The 13542-nt window shown below is 30.8% G+C and overlaps 1 long non-coding RNA gene across 1 annotated transcript in view; it reads left to right on the top strand.

Annotated features, from left to right (window-relative positions):
* Nucleotides 1-7353, top strand: part of LOC139425758 (uncharacterized) — a 70568-nt gene extending 63215 nt beyond the window's left edge. Inside the window, exon 3 of the long non-coding RNA XR_011636905.1 lies at nucleotides 7213-7353. This is a non-coding gene — a long non-coding RNA (uncharacterized lncRNA). The remainder of the gene's footprint in view (nucleotides 1-7212) is intronic.
* The last annotated feature ends 6189 nt before the right edge of the window (nucleotides 7354-13542 follow it).

Here is a 13542-nt window from a genome sequence, read left to right as displayed (position 1 = left end):
GAATGCCGTAAATAGGGTAGAAATTTCTAGTGTAAAATTCCACCCGATTCTACCCAAAAATTAGTGAATTAAAACGGAGAAAAAACTGACGAAAATTTTGTACAGGATATTATCAGCACAAACACGCAAACGAGTAAAATTTGTTGATTCCAATGCAATATTCCAATTGCCGAGATTCGAAAACAAGTTATAAAAATGTTGTAAAAATGGCCGAAATTTCAATTTTTATATATCCGTCGTTGAGCAACCGACCCAATTTTGGTATTATGACTATTAATGCTCAACTCCGTATCCTTCTAATTTTTGAACCAATCCAGAAGACAAGGAAACTCCTGGATCAGTTCCCTCAGAGGTATTGATTTGTTATGGGAACATGGAGGACTTTGCGACTCGACGGATTTAGCGTGTATCAGTTACCATTTACTACACTTGAATTCTTCGGCAGGTGGGAATCGAACCCACAAACTCTTGAACTTGAGGCCAGTGCCCTACCAACCAGGCTATCCCAGCCTTCGAAATTTCGAGGTGAACCGGGTTCGAATCCCAGTTGATACGAATTCCGCATCTGGCTTACACCGAACACAGTGCTGACGTGAAATATCGTCAGTGGTAGACGGATCATGGATTAGAGTCCTCTTGCTGTCAGGTTAACCGTCGGAGGTTCTCGTGGTCTTCCTCTCCATGTAACGGAACTGCGGTTTATCTTTATCAAAAAGTCCTCCACGAAGGCAAATTTCGCCCAATACTCGATTCAGGAGTTCCCTTGTCTTCTGGATTGGGTTTCAAGTTACAAGGATACGGAGTTGAACTGTAGTAGTCGTAAACCCATAAAATTGGGTCGGCTGTTCAACGACGGTTATAATCTACTGGCATTAAACGAGGAAACAAAAAAGTAAAAGATTAAATGCTTATTCAATCCAAGTGAGAAACGCTGTGAAATTGTAAGTGAGTTAATAACATGATCAGAATATCTTCCAACTTACGCGACTGAAATTGACTTCTGTCACACCCGTTTATAGGGCTGCCCCATTCATACATCCATTTATTCACATATCTCAATTTTTGACCTGAACGATCAATCTTTGATTCAGTACCCCCAGAGGTTATTGATTTGTTATGAGAATATGGAGGACTCTGTGACCCGACAGATTTTACTTGCACCAGTCACCCTTTACTACACGTGGAGTGTTCGGTCGGCTGGATTCGAGCTCCCGTTATCACAAACATGAGTCCAGAAAACCAGACTATCCAGGCCACAATTGAGACAAATATATGCAGTCAACTATTCCCATTTTTTATGACCTGATAAAAAAAGAGTTTAAAAAAATCCACATCAAACTTATTAACTTTCAGTTTTCATTTAAATTTTACACCTGCGATGGTAAGAATAATCAGATTTATAATCACTGCTAGTATTCCTAACATTATAATATATTGTCAAAAATGTGTGAAAAAACATTAGTACCCCTTGCCAATCTCAATTAAAACAAAAATTAAAGAAGTATATACTTCTCGAGCAGTGCGCGAAATAAAAATGATGCCAATTTGAATAAATTTTGTTCTAATATTTGAAATTTCACAAACTAAGTACCGACTATGAGGATTTAAAAGGGAAACTTCATTTTTGTTAATTAACTAATTGAGTAACAGAATCGAGCAAAAACTCATACTTTCTCTAAGCATACTCTCTAATCGTTACTTTAAGCATAATTTCTCTAGCATTTTTTTAGCTGATTTAAATTTTTGATTATCAAAATATGGCGATGGCCGCAATCTGGACCTACAAGTCTCGATAGTTAAATCATGACAGAGGTCAAAAATTCGGTTTTTTGATATCAATGATATCAATTTCCTTTTTTACCTATTTCGCCATGTCTCGAAAATTTTTAAAGTTAATTGAAAAAATTTTGCGCATAATTATGAAGCTAGCTTATCCAAAGATAAAAATAATTTTTAAGAGCTTTGAATTATTATTTTTTTTTTGTTGCTTTATTTGCTTTTGCTTAAATTTGAATTGTATGATATACAAATTTTTACATAATTTAAAACTTTATAATTTTTAATATCGAAATAGAAAATTTGTCAAAATTTGGTTGAATACGTTTTCGAGAGGTAGAATTTAAAAAATGTTGCTTTTTTAAAATTATTTAACCGATTTTGCTACGTTTTTATTTCGTCATTTAAAACAACCATTAGTTTAAAATAATATAAGACTTTGAATACCTTATAATTTAATTTTTTTTCAACATAAAAAAAAAACAATTAAAAAATATAAATTTTTTTATGGAATTATCTTTGGATAAACAAATTTTATAATCTTATGCAAAAATGTTTTGAGCCGCTTTAAAACTTCTAGAGAAATGACTAAATGCGCAGAAAGTAAAATTAACATTAAGGAGTCTTAACTTTTAATAGATATCGTGCCGAAATTATTGGGACCATATTTTCCAGACTGTTTTTCCCTGAAAGGAGATATTAGGTTTACCCTCTTCTAAGGTTTTTCCCTATTTCGATATTGAAATATCCATGTCAGTTGAAAATGAAAAGGTACGGTTATTCAGAGAAAGTTAGTTTTATGTTTGTTTCAATAGCTTAATTAAAAGTTATCACTAATTAACTAGCACATTTCAGGTTACTCTTTCGAACATTAACAACGACGTTCACTTTGCGATATTCCGATTATTAGGACAAAAGTTATCTAAGGTAAATTTTTTCTATTTTGGGCACAGTCTCAGTGTTCTTGTCTTAGATCGGTACAGTAAGTGTGCAACAATTTCTGTTAGCCCAAATATACTTCTCTGTTACTTTGCTACTCTGAAAGTGTAAACATTTTTATGTTTATAGTAAACATATAAATTTTTGAACTATTCCAATGAAATAATTTTTGGTATCATGTTTAGAGTTATTTAGTTTAGGTATACATGAAAAATTAGTTTTAATTGCATGAATATCCAAATTAAATGAATTAAAAAAAATTGAAGAAAAGAACTCAAAATGCATGTTAGCTACGGAGTTACATCTATTCGTCCAAAGTACAACCTCATTGTACAACCTCATAGGTCCGATTTTCCTTACTTAAAGAAATATTTTTTTCTGAAGCGTATGACAGAATTCGTTCATAAATGAATAAATAATAATAGATAAAACATGCAATCTATTTCCCAGATAAAATTTCTAAATTGTATTATCAATTTTAGCTTAACAAATTTGAAATGCCCTATGGTACAATACCTTTTTATACATTTTATATATTTTCACCTAACTCACAAAAACACATCCAAACTGAGAAATCTGAGCCTTTTTGTTCTGTAAAAGCGATTTCTCCCATCAAAACATAAATTGGAAATTAAATCATAGGTATATCCTCAAAACAATACAGAAATAAATATTTGATATAAAGATTTTTAATCGAAATTCGATCACCTTAATGTCGTTTATTTTAGAAAAGTATTATTTCTTCCTCGATAAAACCACTAAAATAAAAATCGAAGCAATTCTCTTTAAGTGTTTCTGCTTCGAGAGAAAATGGCGAGATGGTATTGCTTTTCGAACAACATTCATCAGAACGGCATACAACTTCTGATATCATAAGCAACACCCCCTCTAATACCCATGACTCAAAAGACAACAAAACTTACTCAGGCATAGCCCATCCCACCACCCTAACACCCACCTCTTTTCCCATCATCTGAAAAGCACTAAATCCCCAAGCACAATCTTAAAACCTAACATAGTAACATCGCAGCTAGATAGGCTCATATATGTATTTCATTCTAGAACAAAATGTGGGGGTGTATATGAAAGACAATGAGGGGGGATGCATTCTTAGCGGAAAGAAGAGGGGCTTTTGCAAAATCAATGAACTGCGTGTTTCGGGGACATAAAGCGCAAATGTACTATTCTCACGAAGTGTGCGTGCAATTCGCACATTTCAAGCTTACGACTCAAATATTCGACGTTTTCCTTATACACTGGAACCATCATTACAACTCCCCTATTTAGAGTAAGGTAGAGGGTGTAAGATGGTATTCGTTTTGTTTTATTAATTCCACCAATTCCCCAGAGCCTAGTAAGTACTGAAACCTATCCCAAAATTCCATTTTTTCCCCCTCCCGTTCTTATTATTTACAAAGAGTTTGGCGAACGATCATGCTCGGGATATATATGTAGATATATATTTAGATGACAGTGACCACACAATAATGGTATATCCAGAAATGGCAAAAAAAAGCAAAAATATTCTGAAAAAGGAAAAAAATCGAACGAAACCACTTCAGGGTAAATGCCGTGTAATGGCTCTTCGGTGATGACGGTACTAATGGAGCTGGGGTGGAGGGGTAAAGTTAGGGCAATTTAGAGAGTCCATGCGTGCTTTTTAGCACGGTGTCGAACAGTATAAACAGAAGGTGGACTCGTTGTTATCATGGGGCAAACGTGAAAAACCATTAAATCACCCTGAGGAAAATGTACCCGGGTGTTTATTAACTGGCGCTTAAGCGTTGCAGGTAAAAGCATCGAGGTAGCTAAGTGGGCGTTTAAATTGTCGTTTCAATATTAACTTTCCCACAGTGAAATAGAGGAAGTGAAATCACATGAATGGTTTTCATAGAGGCCCTCTGAGAGCTCGGTTCAATATTTGCTTTTATTTGATGTAATTTTACTGGCATTAGACCAAATAATTATTGGGCATCATCGGATATTTATTGGTATTGACATTTTCCCTACTTTTTTGCTGAGTTAACCAGTGTCCGTGGCATTGAATTGTTGTGGATTTTTTTTTATCAGCTGCTTTAAAATCTATTACAATTTTGTGTTGTCAGTTGAATACCTGCAAGACGTCACGCGTGGGTGAATCGTGGTATTTGTTTATGGGGATTCTGGACTTTCCGAATGAGAAAAATCCTTCAAAAGTCCGTAATTTGGTTTTTGAGTAAAATGCAACAAACCGTGTTTAAATCAGATCTTTCCTTATTTGTAAAGGTCTATACATCTATATATCATTCTCGTCGACAAAGTTGTTTTTTCTCGCAGTGGTGTTTTTTATTGTTCTGACAAGTTTAAAAAGTTCCTCGATCAGGTGTTATTGTTTTACTGCTTTAAATTTTTTCATATACTCTTTGATGCGTCTTTTTTTAATTTTAAATGCATTTGATTAACTCAATACCTTAATTTAATTTTTTACTGATTGAACAAGCATAATTGAAACGTATTTTTCGAAGAAATTTAATGCTTAGGTACGTTATATTTTTATATGGTTACCATAACCATTAAAATTTATGTATTTGGTAAATTTATGTATGCAATTAAAATTTATGTATGCAATGTATTTGGGTAAAAATTTAATTAAAAAAAATTGAAAATTGTTTGCAAGGAACATTTTAATTATCAATAATTATAATCTATACTTTTAGCAATAACTTTAAAATTAATGATTCTTTTTTTTCTAAAACATTGTACGCAGACTTTTATTAATGCTACCAATATTCCGATAAAATTTGAAAATTATCGTATAAAAATCGCACTTTTGTGTTTTGAACTTCCAGCGTCCACATATCCAATCAGATCCGACACAAATGCGTGTCTTCACTTGCAATGCAAGTATGCAATTAAATTTGATCCAAAATGTGATTCAGCAGGATTATAAATCAAGCATTAATATTTGTAACGTTAACATGCCAAACATAACCATAAAATTTCAATTATATTTTTGTTTTCAAGTTTCAGGTGCCCAATTGGAACAATTCAGTCTTTCAGAGGACGCATTTTGAACCAGGGCAATTCTTGAAAAAATGTTCGTAAATTTATTCCTTTGTAATTTAAATGTTTTTTCATCTATATTTTTATAGACATTTAGATAGGTAAAATAATAAGAACTTTTCGGGACCTTTGTTAAAATGCATACTTTGAAAAAAATAATAAAATTCTGAGAAAGGTAAATTTTTGGAATGGTTTCAAAAATTGGATTGATCAACGAGGCAGTTCAAATGGATTAAAAACAGCAGAAAATTTACTTGGAATATGTTTTAAAATAGGATAGAACTTTTTTTCTAATGGTCTGATTTTTCAAACTCACCTTCAGCTGGATTCAATAGCTCTACATTGAGTTCCTATTTTTAAGTATTAACTTTCAAATCCCCTGTTTTTTTACCATAAAATATATTTAAAAAGCATATATGTTAGCAATATTAAATGTAAATAAAGTAATATGCTTGTTAACGTATTTTTCAACAACCTGCCCTCCTAAGAGTTGAAATTTCAGGATATTTTAAGAAAAACTTTCATTCTATACTACTCTATTTCTCTGAGCAATATTTTTTAAGCCAAATATTATTATTTCCATTATTCTATAAAAAGCAACCTGAGATTCCTGCGTTAAAAATACTTAAAACAACGACCCATTTAGTTTATAAGAAAATCTGGCACTATATTTCTATGCGCATATAAATTCTCAATATTAAACTTTTTTTCCAAGAACGCAGCAGTTATATCACATTCAAGAAACAAGGGACTCGATATTTGTTCTTCTTCTTTTTTTATATTTTTTTTATACCGTAAACCCCATCCACCCCCCAAGATGTGTGACTGAAGATTCAATATATAGATTTTTTTATGCCAACTCTGCACTTTTGTCGTCAAAGAATGCGAGTTGGCATGAAAAACGAATCCCTGTAAATCTCGCCAAAAGTGGAAAGCAAACTTAAGTTTCAATTCTTCGTATTTTTCATTTCTTTTAAAATTCCGTCAGGCAGGGGAAGAAACTGGGCACTTTTTTGTAATTCAAAATGCATTGGGAATATATATTGATTTTTTCGCCTACGTCAACTCAAATACTGTTTTATATGTTATTACTGAGCTTGTTATAAAAATAAATTATGTGAAAACTATTTGTTCTAAGAAGATGAAATATTCTACAGTATTGCTCCATTATCTAAGCTCTTCCTATATAATTTTAGAATCCTTGTCAAAAATACTTATCAAAAGAAAATATANATTTTCTGCATGCCTGCTTATATATACATGAATATTGTCAATAAATCATAACTATATTAAATTCTATAATAAGTAAACGATTATGATTTACAAATATTTATATATATATATATATATGTTTGTTTGTGATTTTTCTTGTTCTGCTTTCATCTATTGTTTCTCTCTGTTACTGTGATTTTTCTAGTTTTGTTTCTCTCACCTTTATTTTCCCATTTTTTGTAGGTAACTTTCCGTCTTTTTTCTCCAAATAACTTTTGTTTTTTCTCATTCACGTCTGTCAAGTCTTGAAAATGGGTGCTTGCTTTTGAACTCTTGAAATATGCTGACTGTTATCTCCAGTTATTATATATTTGAAGCGAATGAAGTTTTTAATCAAGTAATATGAAAACCGGTTATATTATCTGATAAAATTTGTAGTTGTTTCGACTAATCTCCTTTTAAAGAATGTATTTTTAGTCAGGCAATCAAACAAAGTCTGATGTTGTCAGTCTAGCCTTCCTTGGCATTGATAGATACTAGTAAAGCTATTATATCGCTCATGGGCTGCAATAGTGGTACAACTGGAAAAACACTTCTTTAGGACTAAGAACAGGTGTAAATATGAAAATACACATTCTCTTCAGCAGCAATACTAGCACACTCATAATTCAACTTGAAGGTAATCTTCGTTTAAGCAAACTAAAGTATTTCTTATGCATTTTCCTTAGCAATAAAAACTTTAAATCCACTTATCTCAAAACATGATTTTTTGAGTTGTGCCGCTATTACAGCCCATGAGCGATATATCCTCTCTGGCAAATTCAACGTTGATATCGGTATTGTGAAACTTAACATGGTGGAAACACGCTGCAACTTTTATAAGCCGACAAATGTAAGCATATTCCCATTCATGCTGCGTCGTACTGTTAAATTTGTACAATATTTACTCGTTTTCTTTCTGATTAATTTTTACTTTGATTTAAGAGGATTAAAATGAGTTGTAAAAACTATTACAGAATATTACAAAATTTGTAAAGTTATTTCTTTTCTAAACAATCATTAATTTTGCTCTCTACTATCAGATAAATATCCATGTCTAACAACAAACCCAAGCGATAAATAATTCAAACATAAACAAATATTTATTTATAATTCGTATTCATTTCGAGCTACTGATATTAGATGGAATAATAGCCTCGTTTCTCCCCTTTCATCCAAAGAATGAATAAATTATCATCCTCAACTGCTAAGAGTATTGATATTTTAAAGGTATTAAATTCACTTCATGTAATTTTCTAAGAGAGTTGATATCTTTGAAATTAGTATTCAGTACATTTAATGCAATGCTCTTAATATGAGAGTCATATATTAAAGCTTTCATTTAATGCAAGCATTATTACTGTCCCCAAGTATGATATATTATTAAGAAACAATATCATTTAGATATTGTTCTATCAATCATATTAAATGAGAAATAAATTATTCAAAAGGCTATTCTTCTTCAATTTCGAAAGTTCGGAATTTAAATTCTTGTTTTTCCCAAGACATACTCTAAAAATTCACGAAATAATGACTTCAAAAACCAAGTATCAAATACAATAGTTTGTTAATGAAAATATGATTTTGTAATAGAGTATAAAAATCATAAAATAAATAAAACTTTAAAAATCTGATTCCTCATTACTCATTGAAATGTATTATGATCTATTGGAAATGGAAAATAATTGCAGTTTTTACGATTTAGAACTTAGTGGGTGGATCTTCGCAATGGACCTCAGAAATCTACTACAGAAATACAGTTTATAATAAAAGAAAAATATGATTCCACAGTGCAGCATCAATTAAACTATGAAAATAATGGAACATTTATAAATTAATTATTCATTAAAATTACGTGTGTATAGTAAACAATTAGGAATTTAAAATCATGTCTTCCAGTCACAATGGATCAATTACGCAATGGACCCCAGAAGTCTACTACTGAAATACAGAATAAAATAATATAAAAAACATAATTTCATAGTGCAGCATCAATTAAATTATGAAAATAATGAAACATTTATAAATTATTTATTCATTAAACTTTCATATGTATTATTGTCTACTGAAATACAGAATAAAATAATATAAAAAATATAATTTCATAGTGCAGCATCAATTAAATTATGAAAATAATGAAACATTTATAAATTATTTATTCATTAAACTTTCGTATGTATTATTGTCTAGTAAAAAATTCGGTTCGTGTTTTCCAGTCACAGTGATCTCCAGTGGCAGTTTTCCTGTGATCTGTCGGTCTATTATTACATTGGATAATAAATAATTTCGCAATGTTATCAAATTATGTTACAAAAGATGAAAAAAAAATTGAAATTTTTATGTTTTTCCCCTTGTTTCAGCACTTTTTAATCGACAGATAAAATTAGTAGATGTCACTCTCAGAAGATAGCTACAGTTTTCGACAAAAAACGATGACAGAACCAGTCAGCAAATATTTACAGATAATATTCTAATATTTTTAGTATCTCTTACGAGATATATAAGCATGTAATATAATAACGAGATATATAAGCAAGTAAGATATATAATCGTAAACTTCACTATCAGATATCAGTGACAGTATACTTGGATAAAAATATGCTTGGATTAAAAATAACTTATAATTTCTTATCATTCTAACTGTGTAAGGATTTTAAAAAAATTAGGGAAATAATTTGTTGATTAAAAGAGGAAAAAATCTGAATCCTACAATTCCAGCTAACTAATTTGTGATTAAATTTCATTTCGTTGCATTATTAATTCATTTCATTAATATGTATGAACAATTTTAATGCATTCTATTTGTTGCAATTTGCATAAAATATTATAAATAGCACATTTTATCATCTCTCGTTTTTAAATTCCGAAGTTCTAATTATTTCATAACTTATGGATATGTATATTTTTATGAATACAGTACATTAAATGAAACTCGATTTCTGAATCATCCATCGAAAAGAGTAAATCATAATTTGAATATTAAACTTAAGTTTGTCGTTGAATCAATGGGCGTAATTCCATAATAAAAACTTTTTATTTGTCGATGGACAATATGAATACCATAATAAAAACTTCTTATTTATTGATGGAATTATGCAGCACGCAATAAATCCATTAATTGTCAGCCATCAACTTCTACGTGGTTGTGCAAATATATATTTCAAGCTGAATTGAAACACCCGAAGCAATATTTTTCTTTCAATATTCAGTTTTTCAACACATTTTCCAATATGTCATGTTCGGTAAGTGGTGTTCTTTGGAGTTAATGAACGAAAAAGAAAAAAGCAAGCGATATTTAACTTAACTGCTTATTGGTGGATCAAGGCAGACGATTTCTTTTACATTTTTTTTTATCAAAACTTTTGTTAGTTCTAATAGTCACGTGAATAATACCCATTGTGACGTCAATTGTATATTATCTGTAAAAAATACAATGTATGGAAACAATGGATTTCAGCTGGATTCGACAACCTGAACGAGGAAATTCCACAGGAAATAAATCTTCTGGAACAAGTAGACTCTTTGCTTAAAACTTTATATTTTAAAAGCTGTTATACTACCCGATAGAATACTTTTTATTCTATTCTTTTTCTTTACATGGCAAATATTCTGTTGAATGGGTTGGGTAGGAGTTTCTGTCGGTTTTTCTAAAAGCTTTGAACGGCATATGTTACTTTTTTTATAATGTTCTTTCGTTTTGGGGAACTAGAGAGTATGTACTTAGCGTTCCATAAATTGGAGTTTCGAATGATTGAGGAGGAAATAATTTGTTGAGGGTGGAGATGAGGTACTTGTGGGTTTGTTATAGTTCAACGCCGCTTTTCACCTGGCTTAGTACTCTTTTTCTTTTTTGTCTCCGTTGCATCCAATTTTGCATTTTTTCTTCATACTATTTGTCGAACTGTTTGAAAATTATTCGCTCTTGAACTATTTGCTGAAAAATACATCTTTTGGCCCGAACGAACTATTGTTGCAGAAACGTGAGGTTTAATTTATAAAATTCAAATACTTTAAAGGATTTAAATTGAAATTTTTTTTATAGGAGTTGCGTAGCCAATAAGACATTTTTTAAGGTACAAGTGAAGATATTGTTATAGAAACGTGAAGTTCAATTCCTAAAATTCAAATTCTTTAAATGTTCTAAATAAAAAAAAGGTGGGAAGATTTGTATAACCACTAAGACATTTTTTAATGTACAAGTATAGATAAATTTGTCAAAGCAACTGTAATACAGCTTTTTTGTAGCCTATTTGTCTAATACCAAAATTAATAAATTTTAATTGGATCAAGGACCAATAAATTGTTTATGAAGGTTTTAGTCTTTGCCTTTTTAACCTTAATTGCTTAGAGCTATGTTTTATTATTTTAATGCATAAAATTATAATCATTTATCTACGTTTTACATTTGTAATAATTCTTCTTAAAGCGATTTAAACCGTCATTTCATAGCAAACTGATAAAAATAGTCTAATATTGAAGAACTTGCAAGGATATTTTATGAATGAAAATTATTATTTTTGACTTGAACTTATTTACACGTTTCATCCAAACTATTTATCAGACAAAATTTGAATTCTCATCTGATCGAGTATAGGAAAATGTACAAAAAAAGCACCTCACTAGTCTAGATAACTATGAAATAGCGAATTCAAAAATGTAAATAAGTACACATAAAAAAATAGTACTTTTTATACATTAAAGTCTTTATAATTTCCGAGCTATTTATTACCCGGTAAAAAAATTCGGGAATTTAAAGTTTCAAACTGACAGCTGCTTTGGTGGTGTAAAACTGCAAAACTTACGAAGTGAATCCGTAACTTGACCGGTTTTGTACCACTTAAAAAAAAGTGTTTTTCTCCTTAAGAGTTACAAAATAAATAAATAATCGAAATGGTTTCATATAATACAAGTACAAGCTTAAGTAAGAAAATCCGTAATGGGAGTAGTTTTTTTTCCATACCAAAACAGTTTTTTCCTGTAAAATTTACTAAACAAATTCGATTTTATTGATAGACAAACCTAACATATTTAAAACGAGAAAGAAGTCATATTTTGAGAATCAAAGCTCATAATTACAATTGATCCAACCATTGCATCAGGAGAAGGTGCCAGTGCCCATGTTATTTGAATCTCTTAAAAGTTACTAAGTAAATCTCTAGTTACAACGGATTTTCACCGTATAGGGACAAGTTTTTCTCTGTGAAATTTACGGAGTAAATCTGTTCTCGTACCTGATATAAATACTTTATGTCAACACTATGGTTGGTTTGAGCCGGGAGTATAATTCGTATCAATGTTGCGATTCGAACATGGGTATCTGATTGAGAGGCGAGCCCTCTAATCCTTGAGCCACCACTGTTCCAGTTTTTTCATTTTGAAAAGTCTTAAACTACCTTTATCTTAATAGTCTTCATTGAAATCATATTTAAAGGAGAAAATGCTTAAAACTATAAAGGCCTTGTTGCAATTTGTACTTGATTTACGAAAAAATTTCTTCTAAAGAAATATATAATCTCGTGGAGTATAAAATGAACAATCTCAATTTTATTTATACCAACTTCAAAACCATAAAGTAATTTCTCAGAGAAAGTATTGAAAATAATTATAAAAGGATTTGATATAAGGTAAAGTTATCATGCGGTGAATTGCTATTTTTTGGTATATACAGCCCTACTGAGCATAACCCTCACGTTCTCTTGGGAACATAGGTCAGGCACCCTATTATTCAAAACCAATACTGCGAAGATTTTGCAACGTAAATGGAGGTATTGTCCTGCTAGAAAATACGACTTGGCCATCAATTTTCTCTGCAAATGGGAATAAATGGATTTCTTGAAATTTTGTACTGTTTGCTATCACAAGCTTTCCCACGCAGTTAAGGAGACTCCACTCTGCTGATTAATGGACAAGAACTCCTCTTCTTTTCTCATGCCATGTCATTGTACATTCTTTAACTTTTTACTTTCTAATCTTTTATTTTTTACTCTCCTATTTCAACTAGGGTTACTCTTAATTTTGTTTAAGTCACAAATTTCTTTTAGTATATATAAAACGAAACAGTACATAAGAAATAACAAGAAAATCTTCTCCAAGTGGACAAAAATATGAAAGCTCATACATGATGTGAGTATGCTTAACGTGGCTTTTTCCCCAAGCCGTATGAATTCTACCGATTGCAAGAAATGCTAGAAGATTATTTACAAGCATTTGAAGCGAGAATTGTTGACTCAAGTGTTGCTGTTTGTGGTGTTTATGGAATTTTCCAGCCTTTATTTAGAATGCAAAATCTTCAAAGTGGTGATTTTTGGATAATTGATGGGAAATATAAATAATAGAATAATGGATGGGGAACAAAAATAGAAGTAATAAAAAGGACAGGTAATGAATGGCTACCCTCAATTCATATAAAAACATAAAGAGTAAGGATATACATACGAAAAAGTTCAGGCTGTAGCAGACTGCCATTGAAACTTGACATAATATTGATGCAAATTTCTTGAGATTTGTAAATGATTTGCAATTTCACATATTTCA

The sequence above is a fragment of the Parasteatoda tepidariorum genome, chromosome 6 (genome assembly GCF_043381705.1).
Source record: "Parasteatoda tepidariorum isolate YZ-2023 chromosome 6, CAS_Ptep_4.0, whole genome shotgun sequence".
In the NCBI taxonomy this organism is placed as follows: domain Eukaryota; kingdom Metazoa; phylum Arthropoda; class Arachnida; order Araneae; family Theridiidae; genus Parasteatoda; species Parasteatoda tepidariorum.
Note: the sequence above shows the minus strand (reverse complement) of the source record. Positions and strands in the feature narration are given on the sequence as shown.